Genomic DNA, 15,357 nt, shown 5'->3' with positions numbered 1-15,357 from the left:
AGACCCCTGCCCTCTTAGAGCTTACTTTTTTTTTTCTTTTTAAGAGCGAGTGCGCGCAAGAGTGGAGGGGAGGGGCAGAGGGAGAGGCAGAGAGAGAATCCTGAAGCAGACCCCCGCTGAGCAGGGAGCCCTCTGCTGCAGGGCTTGATCCTGGGATCCTGAGATCAGGACCTGAGCTGAAATCAAGTCTGCGCNTTAAAAAAAAAAAAAAGACTTGTAATTATAGGCAATTAACATTCATTAGGCAATACACCGCGCGGGCAACATGGTTCTGTGTGCTGAGGTGCAGCGGTGGGGTGGGGCGGGGCAGGGGGGGGCGCAGACTCAGACCCCTGCCCTCTTAGAGCTTACTTTTTTTTTTCTTTTTAAGAGCGAGTGCGCGCAAGAGTGGAGGGGAGGGGCAGAGGGAGAGGCAGAGAGAGAATCCTGAAGCAGACCCCCGCTGAGCAGGGAGCCCTCTGCTGCAGGGCTTGATCCTGGGATCCTGAGATCAGGACCTGAGCTGAAATCAAGTCTGCGCCTTAACCCACTGAGCCGCCCAGGCGCCCCGGGAGAGAGGCTCCATGCCCAGCACACAGCCTGACAGGGGCTCAATCTCACACCCCTGAGACTGACTGAGCCACCCAGGCACCCCATTTTGGAACTTACATTTTCACCAATTAGAAGTATTTGTACTTCAAAGCCTCTCTTTACGTAATCTTTGGACATTCTGTTCTTCTGAGTCGGGACAGGTGCAGAATTTTAACAAAATGTATTTATATTTGTGAAACATCTTTTGTTTGTAGAAAACTATATAGAAGTCATTTATTTCACTCATAAAGTGCTGTTTTTGAGAATAACAGTGCGAGCTGTATAGGGACTAACATGTATCAATCAGTAATAAAACATCGTATTTACGAGTAATGACTATGATTTACAGGAACCACGTGTGCTGATGCTAGTTTACCTAAGTCAGCCACACATGCGGGTGACTCTAATTACCTATACTTCTTAGGTATTTTATTTAGTAACACTTNGCTATGAGCCTGCTTCTTCCTCTCCCACTCCCCCTGCTTGTGTTCCCTCTCTCGCTGGCGGTCTCTATCTCTGTCGAATAAATAAATAAAATCTTTAAAAAAAAAACAAAACAACATCGTATTTACGAGTAATGACTATGATTTACAGGAACCACGTGTGCTGATGCTAGTTTACCTAAGTCAGCCACACATGCGGGTGACTCTAATTACCTATACTTCTTAGGTATTTTATTTAGTAACACTTTTTTTTTTTTTTTTTGCCTCCTACAAGAAAAGAGGGAAAGGAATATCCATTTTAAATGAAATTGGAGAATGGTGAGCCTTGCTTTCCTGGAGACTGCTCAAACTCTACTTACATACCCTTCATCAACACTTCGTGTACACCTATATTTTAGTTCTTGCCATATGATGCTGCAATTTTCTCTTTCTGGCCCCAGCTCTCCAGATGAAATACAAGCTCAGCCATGAGGTGGATGCAGTGGCCTTTCATCTTCGTATCCGCTGTGCTTGGCCAGGCTCTGGCACATCATAGGCTCCCCCAGTAAGTCTGCTGCCTTACACTGTGCCTTTCCTTGCGTGATGGGAGCTGCAATGATACTAGATTTGCTGTGAAAATGCTTATATAAATAATAGAATACTTCCCACCTAGGTCTGCTTCTGTGCTTTTCTGCAAGCACAGCACAGTGCTTTACTTATATGTGTAGATGTGGGGGCCAGACCTGCGTGGAAGAGAGGAAACCAGGTCCGAGGGAACAGGCAGGTTATCTACAGGCAGCCCTCATCTCAGTTCCGTGACATGTCATCCCTACGTGAGACCCCCTCCAGTGCCTCGCACAGCATGTGTGCACAGGAAGTGGGGACCCAGTCCAGATCAGCGGCCAGTCTCCCCTGGTTCCCAGTCCCCTAGTTTTACCACGATGTCAGCCTCACACAGAATGCTTTCCTTAAATTCTCTCCCTTGAGCTTCATACAATTTAGTCATGTCCTAAATAACTAAGAAGTGGAAAATGGATGCACAAGGGATGGGCATTTTCTGCCAGGCAGCTGAAAAGAGCGTGCCATCAGGATGTGAAACCAAACTGAGACTCAGCGTCAGTAATGTGAAGTGGCAGGAAGCGGAAGGTCAATGAGAGAACGAGCCCTCATGTGCTCCGGCTGCGGGCTGGAAGCCGATAAACCCACAGAATCCAAGGACCTGAGAAATAGAGAAAAATTCCAAAGTCAGCTGGAACCTTCCAGTTCCCATTCAGACACCCCTCTGCATGGCCCAAGCAGAAGGCCATCAAGGCCATTCTAGAACAATTAGTATCTCTGCTCCCTAGAATGACTCCCTAGAACTGCATGTGATCAGTAAGACCAAGGAATAGTTGCATACTAATTTATTACATTTTGTAATGCACAGAGGTAAATTCTAATTATTGAGTCAATGACCTAACTAATTGAATTGAAAAATACAGCTTTGCCTGAAATGCAGAATCTTTTATACCTTGTATTATGTGAATTAATCCCACTTTGCTTTCCAAAGTAGCATTATAAATAGAAACAATTCCTCCTGACTTCTAAAACCCCATCTTGTTTTTCAAAAAAAAATTTTTTTTAAACTAACGCACAGTAAGAAATACATTTTCCATCACATCTTGATACAAACACATGCACACACATAAAACTGAAATTCAAACAAAGCTTCCCAGGACAATGCTCACCTTCAGTCTTGTGCAGCCTGATGTTTTCTATTATCTACTATTCTTCATTTTTGTTTTATGAAATCATCAACACTTTAATTTTTGTTCATATCAAGTGTACATTCTAAGCAAGCTATGGCCCTGCTACACAATGTCTTTACACCAGGATCAGCTTCCATCTAGAACATTGTCCTTCCTCCTGCCACGTGGAGAAACCAGATGCCAGTTCTTAAAGCTTCTGCTCAGAAGGATATATTCCACTCACATACATTGGCCACAGCAAGCCACATGTAAAAAAAAATAATAATAATGCAGCCTACCTCAGAGCTTTACATATGTACATAATTTCCTTTAAATCATAGAACTCTTAAATGACAAAGCCTGGATTCAGAGCAGACATGTGATATATAAACCCATTCTCATAACCTGGATATTTCTTATATCCCAATAGACTGTTTTCTTTTACAAAGGTCTCCTAGAACCTAAGAATTATGATAATGAAAACACAAGCTTTATCATGATATTCTCATTTTATTATTTAAAAATAATTATTGTTTTACTACCGTAAAAGATTCAAATCTCAAATTTGGAAAACCCTATTCCATGGAAGTTCAAAGCTGTTCAGAATGTGGAGAAATGTTTTCCATAATAACTGGTTCAAAGAAAATAATACTACATTAAGAAAATAATGTTACAAAGTAGTGAGATAGCAGGAGTGATGGAACGAACAATGCATTCAATTCTACACACAATTGATAGTTAGACCTTTTTTCAAAAGAAAAAAATTGTCTAAATTAAAATTGACTTACGTGCGAGGTAGCTGTCTTTAAACAATCACCATAGGAATGTGGCATAAGAAAATCCCTCCTAAAAATAATTAAATTGTTAGCTATCGCCTATTTTTCTGTAATTTTATGGACTTTTACCTTTGAACGATAATAATTTTCTGCTCTCTTTGAGCACGTACAATGGATGAGGCTTTGTTCTCAGTGCTTTATATATTTTATCTTAATTAACCCACACGGGAACTTAGAAGGCAGGGAATATCGTTACCGCCATCTGAGAACTATGAGAACAGGTGGCAGAAGTTAAGTTAACGGTGCTTCTGGTCACTTGGCGAGTGAGGGGTCGCACCCAGGCTCTCAGGCTCTAGAGAATATGTTCTATTTTTCTAATTGTGATAATATATAAAATGGCATAAAGTTTACCATTTTAACCATGTTTAAGTGTGTCATTCAGTGGCGTTAGGTATATTTACAGATCTTTTCTGAGCCTGAAACTTTCCGGGGGCATGAGCAATGGCTTTCTAAATTCCCCTTTATATGGGATTGCTTTGTGGATGTGCTAATCTTCGATTGTCTGGCTCCGAAAGTAGAAAAAGAGAAAAACGAAGAGGGGGAAAAGAAAAAAGAAAAAGAAAAAGAAAAAAAAAAACCAACCTGGCACCTAATCTTCAAATCCCCTGAAAGTTACTCCATCAAGGGGAGGAAAAGTTTGCAACCACGGTGTGAAGGTTGCTGCAACATCTGCCCATCTCCGTGCTGGCACCTCCACACACAGAAGCATCAATCAGCCATGCGAAAACAGACCCCCAATATTTGGAGGACAGGATCCTTATTGCCCACCCTGACACCCGCAAACTACATGCAAACTGCTTCGGGACACACGCATGGCTGGCTGCCGGGGCTGTGACATGCGGGATAGGGAGCTGCTGCCCCCTGAACGGAACTGACCAAATTCCACTGCAGTTTGCCATTCAAGACTTCCCTTAGATATTGCAAGCTTTCAAGAGACTCCAGAGTTCCAAAGTCACATCAGACAGATGCCGCCACTGACAGGGTCGTCTGGGCGGAGAGTCATTTCCGGTGCCTGCAGTCCGCCACGTGAACTCCTCGAGTGTATGTTTCCAACTACTACGCTCCGGCAGTTTGTCTTTCCTCTTCTGGGCAAAATTTGCAAATTGGCCTCTTGATACATGGGCTAGGTGAGGTAAAGAAATAACTGTCTGGACTTTCAAAATAAATCAAAATCTAGACTTGACCCTGGGCTCGAGCTTGGCGTCAGTCCGGGAAGCACTGCGATTTCCGCGATTTCCCAGCCTGCGCTCCTGCTCAGCTTAGGCTTTGCCAGAGTCCTTCTTGACCCCCGGAGGAAGATAGGCCTTGCTATGTGAATGAGGAAGGGGGTTAACTTTATTTCCTCATTTTCCTAACAATTTCATTTACAATACTCCTTTCCTTTCAACATCCCATAGGAGTTTGGGAGATAAGGGAAAGGGGATATAGCTCTCCCCAAATGCTGAGGACCTTTAAGTATAGTTCTGTTGCTGTTTCCTTAATGTCCCTCCGTCCTCCCCTCACTTGTCACAGCTGCTGGGGCTAGCCTAAGCCAGCCCTTCCCCATCTCTCTCCTTAATTATGTTGTCTCCTAATTGCTTGCCTGCCTCCACTCTCTCCCCCTCTGACTGATGTTTTATACTGGCCCAAACGTGATCTTCCAAAAACACGTGTCTGATCATGTTACTCCTTGGCCTAAAAACCATGTGCTGGGGATGAGAACACAGATATTCACCTGCTGTCGTCTTTGATCCCACGGGCTGGACGCAGCGTGAGCCTGCATGACTGCACACACAGATAGGTGATATATTGAGAGAAACAGCCCACTGACAGACACTTTGCTGCTCTTAGAAGCAGAGAAACTGAGCCATATGTAAGCAGTATGGACAGATTTTTAAAACTATGTTAAAGGAGAAGAGTAAGAAGCAAAATGAGACAAACAGAAACATGCCATATATGTTTATTATCTATGTAGCATTTTTGAAAAATGTTTAATCTGAATCTAAGCATAAGGAAACAATCAGAAAAATTAAATACGTGGGCTTTCGAGAAGATAGCTGGACTGTGCCCTTCAAATATTCAATATTATGAAAATTAAAAAAAAAAAAAACNAAACAGAAACATGCCATATATGTTTATTATCTATGTAGCATTTTTGAAAAATGTTTAATCTGAATCTAAGCAAAAGGAAACAATCAGAAAAATTAAATACGTAGGCTTTCGAGAAGATAGCTGGACTGTGCCCTTCAAATATTCAATATTATGAAAATTAAAAAAAAAAAAACCACCACCAAAGGCTGAGGATAGTTCTAGATTAAATGCAACTAAAGAAAGAGGGCATGAGCTTTCAACTACAGTGTATGAGCTTTGAAGAGATTTTGGATTAGAACACACACACACCTATCCACGCAGCTAATCGAAGTATAATTGGGGTAATTAAAACATGGCTATTTACTGGTTACTAATACTGCATTACCATTCATATCTTTAGATGATAACCGAGGACAGAACGAAAAAATCAGACTCACCTTGAACCAACAAGCATAATTACCCCAACACTTTGCACTCAAATTTAGCTAGAAAACATATAAACAGATAATGAAAACCTCCTGGGACCACCAGCACAGACTCTAAATTCCTTGGCACTGTCCGTGAACCTTTCACAATCTAGCATCTAGCTACTGCTTCTGCCAAGTTCTCCCATTCTCTCCCCCCTGTCTACCCGCATGTGGAGCCAGAACAAAGAACAGTGACTCTTACAGGCTGTTATGCTCATTCATGGTTCTGTTGCTTTGTTCATGCTGCTATCTCAGATGAAAATGCTATTCTCCTTTTGTTTTTGTTTGTTTGTTTAAGGATTTTATTTATTTATTTGACAGAGATAGAGACAGCCAGTGAGAGAGGGAACACAAGTAGGGGGAATGGGAGAGGAAGAAGCAGGCTCATAGCGGAGGAGCCTGATGTGGGACTCGATCCCATAACGCCGGGATCACGCCCTGAGCCGAAGGCAGACGCTCAACCGCTGTGCCACCCAGGTGCCTATTCTCCTTTTGTTATACAGCATAATCCTATTCATTTTGCCACACTCAAGGGCTTATTAAAATATTCTTCTCCTTCTGTCATTTTTTGAACTCTAATATAAACACACATACACACATACACATGCGTGCACACACACACCTTTCCCTTAATTATACCCTATACTTTATAACCGTTATTTGTCCGATGAGTTTATGTCTTTCTCCGTTCTAGATTAAAATTCCCTTAAGATGGAGGCTATGTTTTATTCTAGCTTGTTTTCCCCAAACTGAACTTCACATGACCAATAGGCAGCTGTTCAATAAATACTCGTTAAATAAATAAATGGAGGGAAGGAGAACATCATGGTCTCCTTCCATAGTCAGGCCGCTGACCAGAAAGGTGAATTGTTTCCCAAGGTCACCAAGCTAACAAATGAGTCAGCACCAGCTAAATCCTAGAACAGAGCTCCCTGATACAGTGCATTATGTAACCATGCTGTCTTCACTCATTTTCAAACATTCATTGACTGCGCATGATGTGCTTGACGGTGTTCACAGAGCTGGGGAAATAAAGAGACGAGCAAAACACAATTCCTATGCTCAAATGTCTTAAAATCTAGTGGATCAATAAAACATATCACACATTTATAGTATTGCAGGTAATATCATGAAAGAAAAACAATAACATGTTTGAGACGTTTAGAAGAGAGGTTAGCCCAAATGTAGTGTGGGGAAGAGAAAAGTTTGAGAGAAAATATTTGCATGGATTTTTAAAAATGCATGGAAAGGTGGGGAAAGTAGGGGAAGAGAAAAGGAATAGTGAATTAGATACCACAGAGGCAAGAAACTGTGGTATAAGGTAGGTGAAGAAGAGGGAGTGGGTGCCTTTCATCTCCTCCCTCCTGCTCCATTCCTGCACCGTCACTGCCTGAAGTCTGTCCTGGTTTACTGGGCTCTGTGCCTCCATATTGGCTCCAACTCCCCGTCCAACGCCCTTCAATTTCTTTTCCACTCTACCATGAGTTATCTTTCAAATACAAAAATATTAACAAATATTTTGCTTAAGATCCGTCAAAGTCAATTTTCACTTCAGTTTAAAAATGACACAACTTGCTTTGTTTATGGAAACTTTCCCACGATTTCCCCACTGCATGTTTTGTAGCCTCAGCTCTTGCGTATCTCCAACGTGGACCTTACGTGTCAACCCCACCAAGCTCTCAAATGTGCCTGAACATCCTATATCCATCCTTCCATATCTCAGTACATACTGCTCCCATGAACTGGCATGCCCCCTGTTCCCTCTCTTTTTCTTTGCCTTCCTAACTCCTGCTTCTTAGAAACAAATATTCCAAACATTAGCTATGTGCCAGATATAGCACTAGACGTAGAGGTACAACTGCGAGCAAATACTCGGCATTCCTTTCCTCACGGAACTTGTGTACACTGTCTTCTACAAATGTGTTCTTGTCCCTCCAACTAAAAATTAATGACCTCTCTTTTGTGTCCCCAGTAAGCCTCATGGTTAGAAATTCTTTCCTGTTTTCTGCATTGTATCTGTTGCATGATAACGATCTGTTTGTTTTATCTAGTATTGATGGTACTCTGTGATATCCTTGAGGACAAAGATCTCTCTCACAAAGATCTTTTTAAAAAATCCTTATTTTCCAAGTAAGTTAAACATAAAAAAAAATGCCTTTCAAGTGAATGAGTGAAAAAACTATTTCCAGATTCATTTCTAGATTAATTTATTCATTCAATAGCTATTTATATGGCATTCATTATTCAATGCGATGGGGTTAGAAAGGAGAAGAAAACAGGGTAAGTACCATACTCATGGAATTCACACTCTATTGGGAACACCTTGAATCGTCTTTGCTAAAATTAAGTCACTTCTCTCACCTACTCAATATCTATTCCCCTGTTCTCCTTACTGACAGAAAGCTATGTTTTGAGAGCAGCACTTTACCCACATAGAAACTCTTTTGCCATTTCCCTTGAAGACCAGGGTGATCAATGCTATGTCAAGGAAAGTTTTTGAGGGAGGTCTCCAAGAAAGCACTGTAAAGGCTGACTCTGTTACCCCATATTGCCATTTACCTTCTCCCTCCCCCTTCTTTACTCCTGGGAACCAAATATAATGGCTGGAGCTATAGCCACCATCTCGTGAACACAAGGATGAAAATCAAGGATGGTGGAGAAAGGAGAAGGAAGGAAGCTGAGGTGTTGCGGACATTCTAGAGACACTGCACTTTTTCTGGACTGCTGCCTCCAGATTTGAGTGAGGGAGAAATACCTTCCCATCTTGTTTAAGACACTATTCTTCAGGTGATAGCCACTGAATTAAATTCCCCAAAAATACAGTAGATAATATGAAGCTATTAAAATATTCGAGAAAGATTGACAAAGGAACCAGATGGGAGACTAGAATGATACTTCGAGTGAAAGACAACTTGATTGTTTTGACGTGGTATGGTGGAAGGTAGGGAAAAAAGCAGGTGCAGATGATATTTCAGATTTTATCTGAGGAACCAGCCAAGGGAGCAATCAAAAGCAAGATGACAATGGAAACTAAGGGGGTTGCGTATAGGTTGGAAACATGTCAGACATGGGAATGTCGAGGGGAATGTTGAGGGGAAGACAGAATCAAAGTCATTTTGGGTAAACTGGTATTGGGAGGCCAATAAGATATCCATGAGGTGATGTCTATGGGGTTCAAAGACATCTGGGAATGAAGTTCACAGAGAGGTCTGGATTCAAGATTAACCTCTGATACACACAGACTCATCACAGGAATGCTCAATGTTGTGATGGGAGAGTGAAAAAGACAGGAAGAGGACCAAGCACTGGTCCTTGAGGAGAAACAAGCACGAAGAAGCAGCAGGAAGAGGAGCCAGAGAACCCTTTTTGACAGAAGAACCTAAAGAACTCAGTGTCATGTAACAAAACAAAACAAAACAAAAACGTGGTCTTATGTGCGCCTGTGGACATGTCATTAAACTTGATCGTGTTTAGACTATAGGCTCTTTGAAGGTAAAAGACAAAGACTCCAGCTTAAGAAATATTTTAATCCTCAAATTTCCTAGCAAAATCTAGTACATAGTTGGCACTGAACTTTTCGCTATTTTAGTTTCTGTTGATTCACCCTGGACGGGGCAAGTCTCCATGCTTTGCAGACAACCAAGCCAAGCACTTTTGGGTGTTTTCAGACTGCTGCTGATGAACTTTGCATGTGACTTGCTCTACTCTTTGGGATACTTTAGAAGTGAAGTATAAATATGTAAAAGGGAAGGTGTTCTTACTGTGCTTTCTTTGATAAAGGTGAGGAAGGAAAACGTGAACATTTAAAGACATTCTGCATGTTCTGCCTTTAAATCAACTGAAATAACTTCAACTCCAATCACCTCCCGGTTGTTCTGGTAATCAGTCTTTCTTAAGGTGACAACTGATGTAACATGGATTCTATGTTATTTTAATACATGGTGAGATTCTGAGAAAAATAGCTTCTCCCTGCATACCCGCAAGAAATCAGTAAATGTTAAAATAAGCAGACTGCTATAAACATGGACTACCATTAGCCAGAACGAGTTCCCTCAATTTGTAGATAGAAGAGATCTTTCTCTAAAATGATATGAACTGGAAGTGAAATTTACTACAAATGTATCCTTGTGCCATAAAGGAGAACAATGGCAGAGCCCAGAGAACATATGCACTTAGTAGCCTTAGAAAGCTTGAAAACCTGCAAAAATGACAGTTCGTAGAGGTTCCCGTGATTCCCACATCATAATCTATCCTCCTTTACATCCCTCATCTGGTTTTGTCCAGGGCTGCTATATCCCAAGCCCCTTGGTGCTTGCACGGAGTTATTTCTGTCATTTTACATGTCTGTGTCCTCCAATACCCCTGAGCATCAGTGCTATTATAATTTCTATTAAGGAGAAAAGAATACATGAAAATATGAAGATTTCATCTATGGTATGGAGAGGCCACTGTGTGTTGCTTACATTTTTTTGCTAACCTCTTGAGGCGCAGTAACATAATTACCGGAAAATATCTTTTGATCTTCAACGTCAAATTTCCTGTAAGTATCTAGTAGAGTTACCTGGCATTTATTCATTCCTGTAAAGCAGAATTGAAGAGCCCAGAGCTGGGTTCAAATCTCTATTCTTCTGATTACTGGCTGTGTGACCTTAGGCAAGTCTCTTTATCACCTTGGACTTCTGTTTTCTCCTTCACGCCATGGAGACAAAGAAGTACCTGGACTTTGAGCTTTGCAAGAACCAATATGTAAAGCCCTTTGCAGAGGCAGTTCCTGGATCGCAGGAAACCCTTGGAAAATTTTAGTAATTGTTTTTTAAATATTTATTAAGCAATTTCTACTCATAGAGCACATACATATTTTGCTGTGAGAAAAAGAAAGAAAGAAAAAAAAAAAACCAACCGTTGGTCAGTGCCCTGTCAGGATGACTGTGTTATGATAGTGTTGTCTCTTCGGAAATACTCCATATCTGAAATTCTAAACCATATACTACATATAATTTAAAATCCAAAACAAATACCTGCATGGAAAATAAAGTGTGAGATTATCCTGTTAATCTCAAGTGGAAGACTCTCAAACCTGAATATTTATTTCACTTGCATGTGTATTTAAAGTTGTTTCTGTTGGTTTTTATTTTTCCCCTTGTTTCTGACAGTTCCAAAGGAAGGTACTATTGTCAGTAAATGAGGCCACGCACTGCTGGTTTGCAGGGTATCATTTTTATAGCTGTTAAGAAAGGCAAAACTGACATTTTTTTTTTTTTTTACGAATATTTAAGTGACAATTGCCAATTATTCACAGCTCTTTCTCAGCCCATTCAGTGTTACATTCTCTCGGGGAGGAGGGGGGCGCAGCTCAGCAGATCTCTTGATAGCTCCAATGCACTGATTTGAAAGAAAATGGTTTCCACTGGAATTTTATTAAGTCAAACTGGGACAAGCTGAATACAAGTAGGAAATGCTAGAAAATGGCATGAAAAATAAGGTCTAAACATGCACAGTCAGTATATTTTTAAAATTATATCTACTTTAAGTCCACAATTTCCTGTAGTCTTTAGGAAGATTTCAAAGAGAATATTTAAATGCATGTTCTTTTCAATCTGAAAATTAGCATGCCATGCAGTAGATGAAAAATCATTTTCTTTCTTCACATGTGGTATATTCATACTGCTTTTATTTGCAATAAAATTAGGATGAATACTTACCTACTATGTTTCAACTCAAATAATTTTCAATATATGATGATGAGTTCCGTATCCAAGAGCTGCGGCCAGAGATTTCCCTTTATATTGCAAATGTGTAGACAAAATGTTTCAAAGTCAGGAAATCCTTGAATTTTTATGTTTTTTTGTTCACAGCAGTTAGATACCCTCTGAGAGATAAGTCTATAAAAGAGTATCAGGACTGCAAAAGCAAAAGTAAATGGCCCTGTATGCCACTTGTAATACATAAACTTGTAAATAAACCAAACAAATGAATTTTGGGAGAAAAGATGATTTAAAGTGTTAATGGAAAATGATGTATTTATTCATTCTTTTGACTGAGCATACAGTATGCTAGTAGGTTTCAGGTGCCCAAAATAAAATGGCAAGTAAGACAAGAACTCATTCTCCTGGAAATTAGAATCACAATGACAGTAAAGTCTAAAAATCTCCTAGGTATGTACCTTAGATGAGTTAAGATGCCTAAGGGTAACTCTATGCTGGAGGGCAGAATTATCTTTGAGTCGTTTCTGTTTTATTATTTTGGTGCTTTGAATAAGCTGTGGGTCTTTCTATATAAAGAAAAAAACCAACTAGTAACACTATATTTCTGCCTTTAGATTTATAACATCTGCATATAGAAAGCATACACAATGAAATGTTATAGTCATAACATTTTCAGACATTACTTATGCCTGTATGTGTAACCATGATTTTAACCTAATTAAAAAGGGTAAGTTCCAGAGCCCCTGGTCTGGCTCAGTTGGTAGAGTATGCGACTCTTGACCTCAGGGTCCTGAGTTCAAGCCTCATGATGGATGGTGAGCCTACTTAATTTTTTAAAAAGAGGGTAAGTTCTGGCATAATGACAGTCACTTCAGTTAATGTCTATTCACAACTGAAACTAAAGCAGTGAAATGGTTATTATAAATACAGAGGGTAATTATAGAAGGGCTAGTGATTTAAATGGAGATGCGATAGCTGGAACTGTGGCAGCTTTTTGTGACCAGGAAGCAACAGTCCTGATGAAGAAGAGCAGAGACGGTGACAGCGGAAGAAATGATAAACTCGCATTTGTTTAACCCACCGTCAGATGGGCATTTTCCTATTTGCAGCTGAAGGCTTTCTTCAGCGTTACAGCTAACACGAGTGAGACACAGGATTCGGATTAAGAATTTCTCATATCTGACACGGAGGCTGTTCAACATGATGATAACATGCCTCCACTGGGGCCATGGTCTGACTGAAAGAGAGTAACCTGGCTACGGGTCCTATGCAAGAGCCAGACTGCGATCTGGGCATCTGCAGGAGGCACCGAAGATAATGAGTGGGTTTTGCATACACAGTGAAAAGTGGCAATTTGCTGAAACGAACTTCAGAGAAGTCTCTGCCTGGGATGAAGTTTTAAACATAAGGGGAAGGGGTGACTCCCACGGCAGTGGTAATTCCTAAACCCCTGTTTCATCTCCATGCTCTGTACACCCAGCTGTGTAGCTAATTTCCTTTCCCTTTCCTTTCCCTTACATGCATTCATTTCTTCCTGGGATTAATTCGTATGCAGCATTGATTGCATTAAGCAATGAACCTTCAACCAGTAAGCATTATTTTCTACCTTGGAAAAAGTAAAATTAATTAACACCTTTGGCATTTGAAGACTATAAAAACTTGCCTAAGGTCAAAAATGAGCACTCGTGGGTCTTTATTAGCAACTTTTTGCTTAGTCTACTGGGTACCTGTAGGTCTATTTTTGTCAGAATTCTTAAAGAAATAAATTATTTATATCCTAATTATGGAAAGTTATTATTTCAGCTCATTGTTAAAAGTGGCCACAGGAAATATATCAACCTGTGAAGTAAAACTGTATTCATTGGTCATAGAAAGATAAAAGCTTTAAAATAAAAAAAAGCTGGTGGAGTTTAGGAAAGATATCGATACAAGATATAGTTTTAAAAAAACAGGAAAAATAAGAAAGATCCTAAAAATATAGTATACTGCATTCTAGAGAGAATCTTAGAAAAAAATTTAGCAGCCTAAGGAAGACACCTTAACAAGCATCTCTCCAGGTCATCCTTACAAAGCAAACATTGAATGCTTAAAGGTTTTGTAAGCTGTTTCCAGCCACTAGACTTACTGGGTTTGACTTCTCTAAGAATCGAGAATGTTGCAAATATGATACGATTCCTAATAGGATATATATTGTAATGCAAAATACCTCTTCCAGGAATATTGCCAATGATTTTGCTTTTCCCTAGAAATGCAGCAAGGTGAAATCAATTCCAAGTCCCCAGTTTATTATTGATTTTTCTTTGTTTGACATATAAACTTTCCTGTTAAGAGCTCTCCAGAATGGCCAGGAATTCAGTGAACGGGACAACAATGTAATGCATCTGTTCAAAAAAGCTTTCCATTAGAATTCAAGACACAATTCCATTTAAGAACAATACTATATTGCTAGGCACCACACTTTCTTCTCCTTTCGGTGTGCTTAGTGAAAAGCGGTAAAGGCGGTATTAAATAAAAGGTAGAGAGTAGGATCCAAAACCTGCAACTCATTGCCAATTAATCTGCAAGTCAAGAAAACAGAGTTTCCTTTCACAACATCACCAACCCGAAATGTTCTGCAGGCTGGTACTAGTTGACTTCATCTGTATGCCTTAGTGATTAAAAAAAATAATAATTTTGTTTTATACAAGTGCTAAATCATAAAGATATATTTAATGATTTCGGGGAAAATGAATTGAACCCCTTGCAATTTATAAAGGATGTGCATAATGACTTTCCATAAAAATGTAGTTGATTGTATTGTTATTTATAAATAGCAGGAAAATGCAAATTAAAATCAAAGTTCAAAAAACAGCAACTAGCTAAATAAAATGCACAGAGTGAAGTAATTTAAATGCGGTATTTAAAATGTTTAAGGTAGAACGTATTTATTGGTTAGAAAAGATGTGTGCTGTATTTTAAGTAAAAAATTCAGGTTTTATGTCAGGGAAGTCCCATTTTTTATAAAAGAGAGAGTTTGTTTGTGGATGTGGAGTTTCTGCATTCTTAAAATACACAGAGAAAAAGGTATAGAAGGATATACAATTATAGCAATACTAACACTGAGTTGTGGGATCTTTTAGCAGATCTTTATTTTTTTCTTTCTGCTTTGTTTTTGGCTTTGATAAAAAGAAGTTAAAATACTATTTAAAACAAAAACACCGAGAGTGTAGAACTTAAATTCAGAGAGATATTAAAAATTTACCCACTCTCATCTTCTACCTAGTATTAGAATGCTTTCTGCAATATGTTTATGGTTGGATAACTCAGCCGTTAGTCCAATGCCTCTAGGCAAACGTAGCTCACTTAATTTCTAGGCGGGCTGAATGGAAAGCTTCAATCATCAGAAATGTCTTTTATTTTATTTTTTAAATTCAACTCTCACTACTTATGACTTCTCCTTGGCTCTTCTTGTTCTTTGTAAGTAGAAAGTGGGTTGAACAGGCTTATTCTTTCTTCTAAAAAGCAGGCTTCCCAATACTTAAGGACTGTTTTGTACTCCAAGTCTTTCTCCGCCCCCCCCC

Source organism: Ailuropoda melanoleuca, chromosome 19, assembly GCF_002007445.2.
Source record: "Ailuropoda melanoleuca isolate Jingjing chromosome 19, ASM200744v2, whole genome shotgun sequence".
Classification (NCBI taxonomy): domain Eukaryota; kingdom Metazoa; phylum Chordata; class Mammalia; order Carnivora; family Ursidae; genus Ailuropoda; species Ailuropoda melanoleuca.
The sequence above is the reverse complement of the archived record's forward strand: the minus strand, read 5'-3'. Positions refer to the sequence as shown.